This window comes from Mytilus californianus, unplaced genomic scaffold (assembly GCF_021869535.1).
Source record: "Mytilus californianus isolate M0D057914Y unplaced genomic scaffold, xbMytCali1.0.p SCAF_10, whole genome shotgun sequence".
NCBI lineage: Eukaryota > Metazoa > Mollusca > Bivalvia > Mytilida > Mytilidae > Mytilus > Mytilus californianus.
The window spans coordinates 38,710,665-38,723,929 of NW_026262582.1; positions in this window are offsets into that span (position 1 = coordinate 38,710,665).

A 13,265-nucleotide genomic window follows, 5' to 3' on the forward strand; every position below is an offset into this window, starting at 1 on the left:
GTAAATAAATAGAGAACTTTAAAAGTAAATGCATTCTTAGGGATAATGATGAAGCAATTTTTAAAGTAAACGACGCATTGACCTTTCCAAAACGAATACTACTGCTTTTGAAACCTCTGGTGAGAATCTGAAGCTAACAGCTAAGGAAGTGATTACCGAGAAAGTTACGAAACATTTAAATGCTAGAAGATGTTGGAAGAACGGGATCACGGGAAGATGAAACAGAAAAAGACTTATTTCGAGTATTTATTAATTCATTTATATATAACAGCTACAAATAAAATTGAGAATGGAAATGGGGAATGTGTCAAAGAGACAACAACCCGACCATAGAACAGACAACAGCAGAAGGTCACCAACAGGTCTTCAATGCAGCGAGAAATTCCCGCACCCGGAGGCGTCCTTCAGCTGGCCCCTAAACAAATATATATATACTAGTTCAGTGATAATGAACGCCATACTAAACTCCAAATTGTACACAAGAAACTAAAATTAAAAATAATACAAGACTGACAAAGGCTAGAGGCTCCTGACTTGGGACAGGCGCAAAAATGCGGCGGGGTTAAACATGTTTATGAGATCTCAACCCTCCACCTATACCTCTAGCCAATGTAGAAAAGTAAATGCATAACAATACGCACATTAAAATTCAGTTCAAGAGAAGTCCGAGTCTGATGTCAGAAGATGTAACCAAAGAAAATAAACAAAATGACAATAATACATAAATAACAACAGACTACTAGCAGTTAACTGACATGCCAGCTCCAGACTTCAATTTAACTGATTGAAAGATTATGTCTTCATCATATGAATATCAGGCACAATCCTTCCCGTTAGGGGTTTAGTATCATACCATCATAACATATATGAGAAGAACATAACCCGTGTCATGCCAACAACTGGTTTTTAAATAAATGTGTTTAGTGCCGATGCAAGGACCCTTTAAGTGAATCAATATTAACGCCAAAATATGCAATCTTTAATGACCTGACAACAGTATCGTAACTATATCCCTTCTTAATAAGTCTATGTAAAGGTTTTGTTAGCTTCAGAGGTGAATACTGACATTTTTGTGCTTTATAAAGAATATTTCCATAAAAAATTGGATGTGAATATAAGCCTATAATCTAGTGCTTTCCGTTTTGGTGTTGTCTGCCACATAGATGACACGGGACATTTTCAAGCTTACTACATTTTGTACTATACAGGATGCATTTTCTCTTTGTTAAAGGCCGTACATCTGCTTCTATTTGTTCACATCCTTATCCTTATCCTTATCCTTAACAAAAATTGGTACATATATTGTACAGTCGCCAACATTTTAAAGATTATTTTAGAAAAGTCTGGTTTTATATTAAAACTGTTACATCAATGCACTTTTCTAGTTACATCTGCATATACAATAGTCATGAAGAGTTTCAAACCCAATAATGAATTTATGTAGTTGATTTCAATCGCACGTGGTCCATACCTCTATTTGGAATATATGAGAACAACACATTAAAGATTTCATGCTTACGAAGCATTTTCTTTCATCATCACCTTGCATCTGTTGTTCATGTTCGGACAAGCTTCATTGTAATTCATTTCCACGTATGCTATGTGTTTGTTTATTCAACATTCAATAGATGTATAGGGTGAGAGTTGAAATCTCACAAAACATGTTTAACCCAGCCGCATTTTAGCGCCTGTCCCAAGTCAGGAACCTCTGAGCTTTGATAGTCTTGTATGTTTTTTTAAATTTTGGTTCATTAATATGATTCAAAGTTTAGTGTGACATCCATTTTCGCTGAACTAGTACAAATTTGTGTATAGGGGCAAACAAAAACCCGCCTACGGGTGCATGTTTTTCCCGCTGTGTTCAAGACCCATTTTATTTTTTTCTGCGGCCTTGGGCCTTGGTCTTTGGTCGAGTTGTTGTCTCTATGACACATTTCCCGTTTCCATTCATTTTTATACCACTAGTCAAATTAAAACCAATTACTCAAATAGATATAAAAGTCCATCTTTACAATATAATTTCGTTTTTATCGGATGAAAAGCATTGGCATCTGAAGAAATCTTCTGCTCTGTAACTACAAGGCGAAACAATTTGAAATCTGAAAGGATTGTTGATTGGAATATCTGCTACAAACAATCAACTTTTAATGTTAATCGGATGGAAAGCACATTTGATTTTTGTACACTGTTCTACTTGTAATCTATTGGATATATCTGTCTGCTTGACCATTTTCAATAAAACTTGGAATTTTGTATAGACGTTCCTCGTTTGATTCTAATCAGAAGAATAAAATATGACCGGTAAAGGGAACATAACATTCTGATATGCAATGTTGTAAGGAAATCATATGGTCTGAAAATGCAATGCAAATTGATTTAAAATTGATTAATGACTAGACTATCTGTCTAGTATTGCTTGAACGACAGACAAACAAGGCGGTTTGATTGAAATCAATGTCACTCTCGTCTACAATAGTCTCGTGGTCACTTAACGATAACAGACATAAATAAAAATGTTAGTGGATGAACGATACATATGAGTGACCTTTTGTTTTATTACTGCAATTACAAATGCTGTTCGTTTATTTAATGAATCCGTACCAAAATAGACAATGTTATCCTTAAGAAAACAATAATGACATTAGCAAACGTCGGAAACAGTTATTTAGTTCGTTGATTTTTTAACAAATTAATATGTTATGGTTATTTTTAAATGAGTTTATTGATCTATAAACTCTGGTTTTCACTCAAAAACTAAATGTGTCTGAATGTGTAAATTCTATGGACAAATATAAATTCTATAATAGGATTTTAAGCTGATGAACGAAAGGTCGAGTTTACACATCAATTAATTAACTCTGTAAGATAATCCTTATTATTTACAATTCCATCGAAATGCCCATAATTTAAGTCCAGCTCAAAGTTTCCATCAATGCTTACAGAACTATTTCACTGGTAGAGGAATTAGAATCATGGCCCAAATAAACGGGGTTGTAAATGTATGACGTTTTGGTTATCACGCGTTAAATAATGAATAAAATTTTACCATGAACTATTGAAATATCAAGACCTTTTTTGTAAATACGTTCTCTGCTGTCGAAGATAATATGTCTGAAATTAAAATAAATTGAATGTATATAGTTGAATATTAAATCCGAGGCGTACCGAAATACAGATAATACATAAATTAAGAAACTTACAGTTAAGTTGTTCCGAATTATTGATATGGAAATATCGACGACAATGTATAACTGTGACATTATTTCAATTATACATATTTTGTAGATACTGATCCTAGCAACACGATAGCTTTCTATGCTTACATGAACACTCATGAATCAAATCCAGGGCGGCACCAGACTCTGATTTTTGACACAGTGAAGACCAACGTTGGATTCGCCTACAATAAACAAAGTGGACTGTTCACTTCACTAGATCATGGAATATACGTGTTCACATAGACTATCCATCTGATGAGTTAAGCCTTTTTCATTTGATTTGTATAGTTCGTTCTTATGTTGTACCGTAACACCACTGTCCCATGTTAGGGGAGGGTTGGGATCCCGCTAACATGTCCCCGCCACATTCTGTTTGTATGTGCCTGTCCAAAGTCAAGAGCCTGTTATTCAGTGGTTGTCGTTTGTTGATGTGTTATATATTTGTTTTTCGTTTATTTTTTTGTACATAAATTAGGCCGTAAGATTTCTCGTTTGTCATTTGGGGGCATTTTATAGCTGACTATGCGGTATGGGCTTTGCTCACTGTTAAAGGCCGTACGGTGACCTATAGTTGTTAATTTCTGTGTCATTTGGTCTCTTGTGAAGAGTTGTCTGATCGGCAATCATACCACATCTTCTTTTTTATATATAGTTGCAGACTCGCAGGGTTAAGGTTATTCCAAAATAATGATAAATAAAGGCAACAGTAGTATACCGCTGTTCGAAATTCATAAATGGATTGAGAAAAAAACAAATCCGGGTTACAAACTAAAACTGAGGGAAACTCAAATATAAGAGGAGAACTACGACACAACAGAAACAGAACATTAAAATGTAACACACACAGAAACGAACTATAATAAAACAATGGCCATTTTCCTGACTTGGTACAGGACATTTTTTAGAAAAAAAATGGTGGGTTGAACCTTGTTTTGATAAATTCTGCACCATTTGGCAGCATTTTGACCAAGTCAAGACATAACAGATGATCAAACAGTCACAGGTATTGTTGTAGCGGAAGTGAACCAAGGAGACGTGGTCAAATACGTACTAATCGGAATGTTTTAAATCAAGGCCAAATTTGAAGTGGCACGTTTCATCGCACATCATCTAGTGGGTGAAAAATTAATTTAAGTTAAAACAATTAAAAAGATACTCTCGTGACATGTTCTGAAAGAATGATGATTGATGTTGTGTTGTTGGTCATGACATTATGCTTGATAAAAAAAATAAGGAGATGTGGTATGATTACCATTTACACAACTTTTCACCAGAGTTCAAATAAAGTGAATGTAACCAATAATAGGCAACCATACGGCCTTCAACAATACGAAAAACCCATAACGAGTTGTCGGCTATAAAAGTCCCTGATATGACATATGAAACAATTCAAACGGGGAAACAATGTCTTATTCATAACAAAACACTTTACGAAAAATAGATATGACATACACGAACCAACGATAACCACTGACCTACAGGCTCCTGACTTGGACCAGGAACATAAAGCATGTGGCGGGATTAAACATGATTGTGAGGACTTCACCCTTCTCTAACACGGGACAGTGGTGAAACAGCACAACATAAGAACAAACTGTAAAAACATAAGCAATTGACTTAACGCAAAAAGATCGGAACGAGGCACAATCACAACTAACATAAAAGCTTGTCTTAGGGAGAGATAAATCCTACTTTGTAAAAAAATCACTCTGATTCAAACTCTGCAACTGGCATCATCAAGATGCTTGATTTCTTGATTGACAACATAGTTGTTACGTTCGGAGAACGTGTTTTTTCAACAACCAATCGGCATTCCAATAGAAACAAACTGTGCCACTTTTCTTGCCGACTTGTTTCTTTATTCATATTGGGCTGACTTCATGAAGAAACTTCTTAGGAAGAAAGAAAAGAAGTTAGCAGTATCCAATAACTGTACTTTTTCTGCTATATATATGATGTTCTCTCACTAAATAACATTTGGTGGCTATGTTGAACGCATCTATCCCATCGAACTTGAGATAAAAGATACAACAGATACAGTTAAGTCTGCCTCATGTCTTGATTTCATCTAGAAATTGACAATGAGAAGCGCTTGAAAACAAAACTTTATGACAAAAGAGAGGATTTCAGCTTCCCAATTATGAAGTTTCCATTTCTATGTAGCAACATTCCAGCCGCGACTGCATACGGAGTATGTATCTCCCAGTTGATACGATATTCCAGGGCTTGTATTTCCTATCATGATTTCCTTGACAGAGGATTGCTGCTCACAAGGAAGCTATTAAACGAAGATTTCCAAGTGGTGAAAATGACATCATCCTTTCGTAAGTTTTACGGAAGCCATCACGAGTTAATTGACCGTTATGGAATATCCGTTTCACAGATGATAGCGGATATATTTCTAATGTCGTAACTACAATCCCATCCCCTTTTCCCAAAATGTGACCTACCGAATTAGATTTATTATCGGGTTAGTACTAACATGAGCAACACGACAGGTGCCACATGTGGAGTAGGGTCTGCTTACCCTTCCGTAGCTCATGAGAGCACCCTCATTTTGTGGTGGGGTTCATGTTCCTCAGTCTTTAGTTTTCTATGCTGTGATTTGTGTACTATTATTTGTCTGTTGGTCTCTTCTTTTTTAGCCATGGCGTTGTCAGTTTATTTTCGACTTATGAGTTTGAAAATCCCTCTGGTATCTTTCGCCTCTCTTTTAACATAATAACAATAGAAACAAAGGACCGAAATAAGAATACTTGCAGCTAATAAAAGGTAGTTTAAAATCAATTTCAACTAATATATAAATCAAGTTCTCCCAGAATAAAGTATGAATCAGTACAAATCCAACGGATATAGTGTACAGACGTCATAAACAGTCAGAAAAACGCATCACTTTGTGCAATGCTAAATGCAAGTAAACAGTATCGATAGGATTCAGGTTAACAGTTCGCATAAATGTACATATCAAGCAATAAATATCTACATATGTTATAATTTTTTCAAAAACAAAATCGATGTTTGTAACAATGAAAACAATATTTAAAGATTTTATTACTGTGTACCTAATGACAGCTTCTGTAAGTAAATAATGGACAATACAATAAAAAAAAACATAGAACCGTACCATAGAAAAGTACATGCACTGTCGTGAAATCAGATAATGGAATTAGAAATTGGAAAAAGTGAATATGTCAAGAGACAAAAAACCGACCAAAGAGCAGAAAACTGCCCAAGTCCGCCAATGAAACAAAGGACCGAAATATCTACTTATGTTATAATTTTTTCAAAAACAAAATCGATGTTTGTAACAATGAAAACAACATTTAAAGATTTTATTACTGTGTACCTAATGACAGCTTCTGTAAGTAAATAATGGACAATACAATAAAAAAAAACATAGAACCGTACCATAGAAAAGTACATGCACTGTCGTGAAATCAGATAATGGAATTAGAAATTGGAAAAAGTGAATATGTCAAGAGACAAAAAACCGACCAAAGAGCAGAAAACTGCCCAAGTCCGCCAATGAAACTTCAACGTATTTATAGATTCGATGAAAATATAAAACATTTACTGTAAATTCAGAAATTATTGCGTGCATTTATTATTGCGATTCTGTCATTTTAGACTAAAATGCGATTTTAATTTTTGCGATATTGAGAAAAATCGTGGTTAACTCGTATTTTTCGCAATAATAAAAACATCGCAATAATTTCTGAATTTACAGTAACAAACACAAGCAAAACTGAGCTCAAAATACAAACAAAGTGATTAGAATAAAGTCAAACCTATATATAAAAGTCACCCATGGGACCAGAAAAAAAACTAAAATTTAAAGAGTGGCGACATTTGATGTGAAGTTCAAAATGAATTGTATATTACTTCATCGGGTCAAAAAGAATATGACCCGAAAAGACAGGTTTTCGCTAAATAGAAGTGACCTTAAAAGCAGGGTTGACTGTAACCAACATTGAATTTTATCTAACGCAATGTAAAAATGGAATCTTTAACTTTTTTTTCAACTGATTTTTATTCTAAGGCAACATCCAGATGTCCTCATTAAAACAAATCTCTTTAAATGCTATTTTCACAAATGATCATTAGACCGTGGGTTTTCATGTTTGAATTGTTTTACACTAGTCATTTTGGAGCCCTTTATAGCTTGCTGTTTGGTGTGAGCCAAGGCACCGTGTTGAAGGCCGTACTTTGACTATTAATTGTTTTCTTTTTACACATTGTAACTTGGATGTAGAGTTGTCTCGTTGGTACTCATACCACATCTTCTTATTTCTATTTGAAATTCGATATATGTTGTGGTGAATAAAACCAACTGAAAAATGTATTAACAAAAACACCAAACTCCAATATAAATTCAAACAGAGACAAACATTAAAAAAAAACTAAATGCTAGACTATATCAATCAACAGAACGTCCTGAAGGCAATTGTCATATTCTCACTTGCTTAATTCAAAACCCGCAGAAAATGGCAGTTAAACCTGGGCTTACAGTTAGTTAAACCTCATAATTGTTTGAGAGCTATTTGTTTGTTCCGTTATATTGACAACATTGTGAGAGCAACCCAAACAGATATAATTGGTTAAGTGACAATAATTGGGATCAAGCAGCAAAAATTGAGTAAACATAGGTCTGAGATATACAACACAATTGACTTAACAAATCCAAACAAACATACATATAAATCTATCAAACTACTAGTATATTGAAGTTGATAGTTTATTAAGTAAAACACTGACTTATTCACACTTTCCCGATGAAGTACACATTGAGTAAAAATATAAATTTAAAAGTATACAAATTGCATATCGCACTGTGTAAAATGTTCATGCGTTCGCACCTCTGGATCCACCCAGATCAGTTACTCCTAAAGAAAAAAAAAAGAACAATAGGAAGCATAAATACCGAAACATGATGAGAGTCATTAGACCAAAAAGAGAAATATACTAACCAAAGAGATAAAGGTAAAACTACATGATTGTACACAGAACATTATGTGGTACATAACTTCAGTACTAAGAATATATAAAGCACGTTGTCACTGCACATTTATCTATTAGACCTTGGTACCTTTCTATAAACCTTTTTTTAAATGAAATTTTAGAAAGTCTAAGTAGCAGGTGCACGCTCATGAATATCGTATAAAATGAGAAATACATTCTCCATACTCGACTAGAGTTGGTATATATTGTTGCTATGATGAAGGAAATTTATAGTTATTTGACGTGGTCCTTTTAACGGTACATTACACTTAAAAAAGGCGGTTTTAAATTATTAAAGTTATGGCGTTTTATACATCTCCCATCGATCGGTTTATATGTCTTTAATTTTGAAGTCTGTCCATATAAAAAAAAAAGTAGTTGTATTAAGAGTTAAACATGAAAAAGACCCCCCCCCCCCCCCCCCCCCATCCTTCCCCAAAAAAGGCTTCCAAAATACTTCACAGAAACCTTTAGAATGCAGCAGGTTATTTCACAACGATACAAACTTTTAATCATTGCTGTTCATAAAAGTCTGAAATGATAAACTTGTTCAACTTTTGTTGTTATCTATCAATTCTTGTCATTTGAATGTGTCACAGGTTGTTTTGACAGACTTTTAGAAAATTGAGAAAACAGCAAGGGGATGAATCTCTTTGTGAGTTATATTTTATTGTACATCTTCCCATTAGCATATGGCGATGAAAACGAAGACCAGAGGATACTGAGTATTATGCATAATAAAATGCAGAGCCAGTTTGAAGGAATAATGGATTACCAAGCGAAACATGAAAATCGAATTCGTAAATTGGAACAGAAATTCAGGATTCGTGAATTGGAACAAGATACTCGAATTCGTGAATTGGAATAGGATATTCGAATTCATAAATTGAACCAAGATAACCGGATCCGCAAATTAGAACATACCATCCAAATTCAAAGTAAACAAATTGAGGACCTAGACAGAGAATGCACTTATAGTAAGAAAGATAACAAAAATCTGCAAGTAAACCATGCATTGGATCTTTCCAACATGAATGATACTGTTTCAGAAACGTCAGATATAACAGCCAAGGAAGCAGATCCCAATGAGTTGAAGCATGTACATATTAGGAAATATGAAAAGAATGAGAACAGTGAAAGAATGTCAGACAGAAAAAGACTTCTTCTAAGTATTTATTAATGTATTTATGTAATAGTTTCACAGTCTGTAATCCTCTGATTATGGTTTGTTGATGTCTGTTTTATTTTTTCGTTGATCTATTTGATATAAATTTGGCTGTTGGTTTTCTCTTGATCTTCATTTTCATCTTGTGAGTTGTTTCAAATTTGGTCACTCCGGGGATATTTATTTATCAATTATGATCTTTTGACAAGGTCAATACATTATATATGGACCTGTTCAGATTATAATGACCGAGGACGAAGTCCGAGGTTCAATATAATCTATCAGGTCCATATAACGTAATGACTGAGTGAAAGTCCTTAATTCATGTAATTTATACATTACACAATGTTATTTCATATCGGTTAAGAATAAGCTTCTCTTATTGGATAACAAGGGGCCACATGACATTCTTTATTCTTTAGTAAAAAAATTCGGTCGGTCTTTAACAGAAAAAAACGGACTAGACATCCGGTCGTAAAAGGACTTTTACATGTTAATGACCAGAAGGGCGTGGTTTCTCTGTCCAGAGTGATGACCTTTAATAAAACGCAATCGCATGGCTGAACTGGAAGGCACGTCTGCTACAGACAACTCAAATGATCGTTTTGCCGTACTTTCCGATGCTGATAGACACAAACTACTCAGCAACAAGAATTATAAAATTTTAGAAAACTTTATTTAATTTGTATTCATATACTGAAAAATTGCACTTAAATGAATGGCAGTGACTTATAGTTATCACTATGACTTGTCTTCACTCTTTCCTACAGAAATCGTACAATAACTACGGCTCAGTCATTATCGCTGTCTTAGTCAATACCACTGTCCTGTGGGCAGTCCATATATCACGATAATAACTATTATATAATTACATATGTAAATTTGAAAATGGAAAAAGAAAATGACATTGACTCAATTTTACTATTTTTAGTACCATGGAGTCAATATCATTTTTAAAAATAGTAACGTCGAATCATTTTATAAAACATGGTAAAAAAATAAAAAAATATATATTGGGAAACACGTGACCAAATAAACCAACGAGAAACAATAAACATCAAACTATATGTAATATATCTTACTGTTCAATTTAATTTTTGCTCATGTTGACCTATATCTTGTCACATCCTAAGCTTTGTCCTTTTTTGTTTTGTATTAAGTGATTGTTTATCGTGCAAGTGAGAGGTTCACCTAGCTATAAAACCAGGTTTGATCCACCATTTTCTACAATACGAAATGTCTGTACCAAGGCAGAAATATGACAGTTGTTTTCCATTCGTTTAAAGTGTTTGAGCTTTTGATTTTGCCTTTTGATAAAAGACTTTCCGTTTTACAGTTCCATAGAGTTTTGTTAATTTACTTTTTATCATACACTATATCCTTGTTTTTTATAAAGAAAAAGTTATCAAAATTGTTATAGATTGCCCTCGCCTAGACTTCAAAAGTTGTTTTTTATTCTTGTTTCAACATTCTCACGGTTGTAATCAACTTAAGTTTGCATACTCAAATTCCGTAATTTTCATTTAAAATTACAAACTCATTTGAGAAGATATATAGATATGTATATCACCTGGTCAATACGGCTATTTGAACTTTCGTCATGACTCTGCCTTCGTCGTCCGTGGTAAGACACACTACATTTACATTATCTCAAATAAAACTACCAGTAAAATATATTCTAAAGTAGACGTCAACTCAAGAACATGAATATCATTTCGTTACGATGGGATAAAAACATGTCCATCAGGGGATATCTGTGAGTGAGATTGGCAAATTTTCAAAAACAATTTCCCCTGAAACTGCAAGCAAAACGTATTGAAACATTAAAGGACTAATGATAGCAATATTTTACGGTCCTAATTTAATGTATCGGATGACTCAAACGGCGACAATGCTGGCGTCAAAGTTTGAAACCTACATTTTAATCCGCACTGAGTCTACTCGGCAAATTTTAAGCTAACATATCAGATTGATGTATAAAATGTCCTTATTTGGTTCATTAAATGAGGACCGTAAAATATTGCTATAGTTTTAAAGGAAATTGTTTTTGAAAATTAGTCAATCTAAATCACATATAAAAAAAATATGGTTTCCAGAGGCAACCCTTAATTCTGATTGGCCCATTTTAACAAAATCCTTTACCTTAAACGAAAATACAATTGGTCATAAAACTTACGGGAATTAATAAATGAAAGATCCATCCAATGAAAATGTTTAAAACATAAGAAAACTGTCCGTTAAGGAGTCCCGAATTATGGATATGGAATGTCATTCGACAATGTATAAACCTGACAAAATTATTATACAAAAAATGTTTTGTAGATACTAACCCGACCAATTTGGTAGCTTTCTATGCTTACATGAAAACTCATGAAACAAATCCAGGACGTCATCAGACTTTGATTTTTGACGAAGTGAAGATCAACCTTGGATCCGCGTACAGTCGAAACAGTGGCCTGTTTACTTCACCAGACCATGGAATATACGTTTTCACCTGGACTGTAGTTGCAGACGAGTATGGTTACGTCTATTCTGAAATAGTGATCAATTCAACACCTTATGGAAGCATTTTGACCAATAGTCAAGAAATTCGTGATTTTCATACAGTCACAGGTATTGTTGTAGCGGAAGTTAACCAAGGAGATGAGATCTATATACGTACAAATCCGAATTATGCAATAAAGGGCATAATTGTTAGTGATACGTCTCTGCGCACATCATTCAGTGGTTGGAAAATTGATGCTATTTCAAAATTAAATATCTAACGCTCTATATCATCTTCCAATCATATTGCAACTTGATATACGTTTTATGGTGGACAATATACTGTGTTTAACCGGATTTGTTAACCATAAAGGACAGTTTTTAATAACATAATCATTGTGTTTGGCTGAAATAGGTGTAATAAAAAGTACTTTTATACTAATTTTGCTTTTTTTCTGAGCAACTCATTGTATACCATTTTGCTGTTTAATTCTCCAAATTCCAAGAAAAGAAAAGCTTGAATTAGTACACTCTAAATGCTCAATCTTTGACTTTACCGACTTATCAGAGAGACATTTAGTGTTCCTGGTCGGGCCTTTCAAATAACGATTTACCTTAGGGACAAGGCAATGGTTTAGGTTTTCAAAAATACAATACTTTAGTTGTGATTTTAAGTATGCTTTGATTCCCGTATGTTCTAACTGTGCTCAGAGGTCTTAGTTATGCGACAAAAAGGTGTTAATCAATGCAAAATCGGGATGTTATTAAAATTCTGTCAGTGAACTCTAAATAAAGGATACCAGTCGATATAGATTCATTTCTTAACTCACATCTAAAAATCTAACAATGAAGAACGTTTAAGATTAAATTTTACGAGAAAGAAATTACTTCAATTTTGCCATTTTTACTTTCCATATCGACGTAGCCACATTTAAGGAACATCTACATGTAGCTACATATGGAGTACATTTGTCCAGGTTAACACGATACTCAATGGTTTATGGTTCCTATCATAAAGTTCTTGAACAAGGGTTGCTGTTAGCAAGGAAGCTATTGAACCATGTGTTGTTTATGGTAAAATTGAAGTCATCCCATTGAAAGTTTAACAGACAGCAACAACATTGGTTTATGGTTCATACCATAATGTCATTGGCCAAGGGTTCGATATGGTAAAGTTAAAGTCATCACATTGAAAGTTTAACATACAGCATCAACATTTGGTTTTTACCATTATGGAATGCCTGTGTCAGATAACCATTGATTTGTTCCACTTATTGAAGTCACAGTCCAATCCTCTTTTCCTCGACAGAAGCATCAAGGAACGTGACTGATATAAAAAGAAGGAGATGTGGTATGATTGCCAATGAGACAAATATCCATCAAAGTTTAAATAAAGTGGA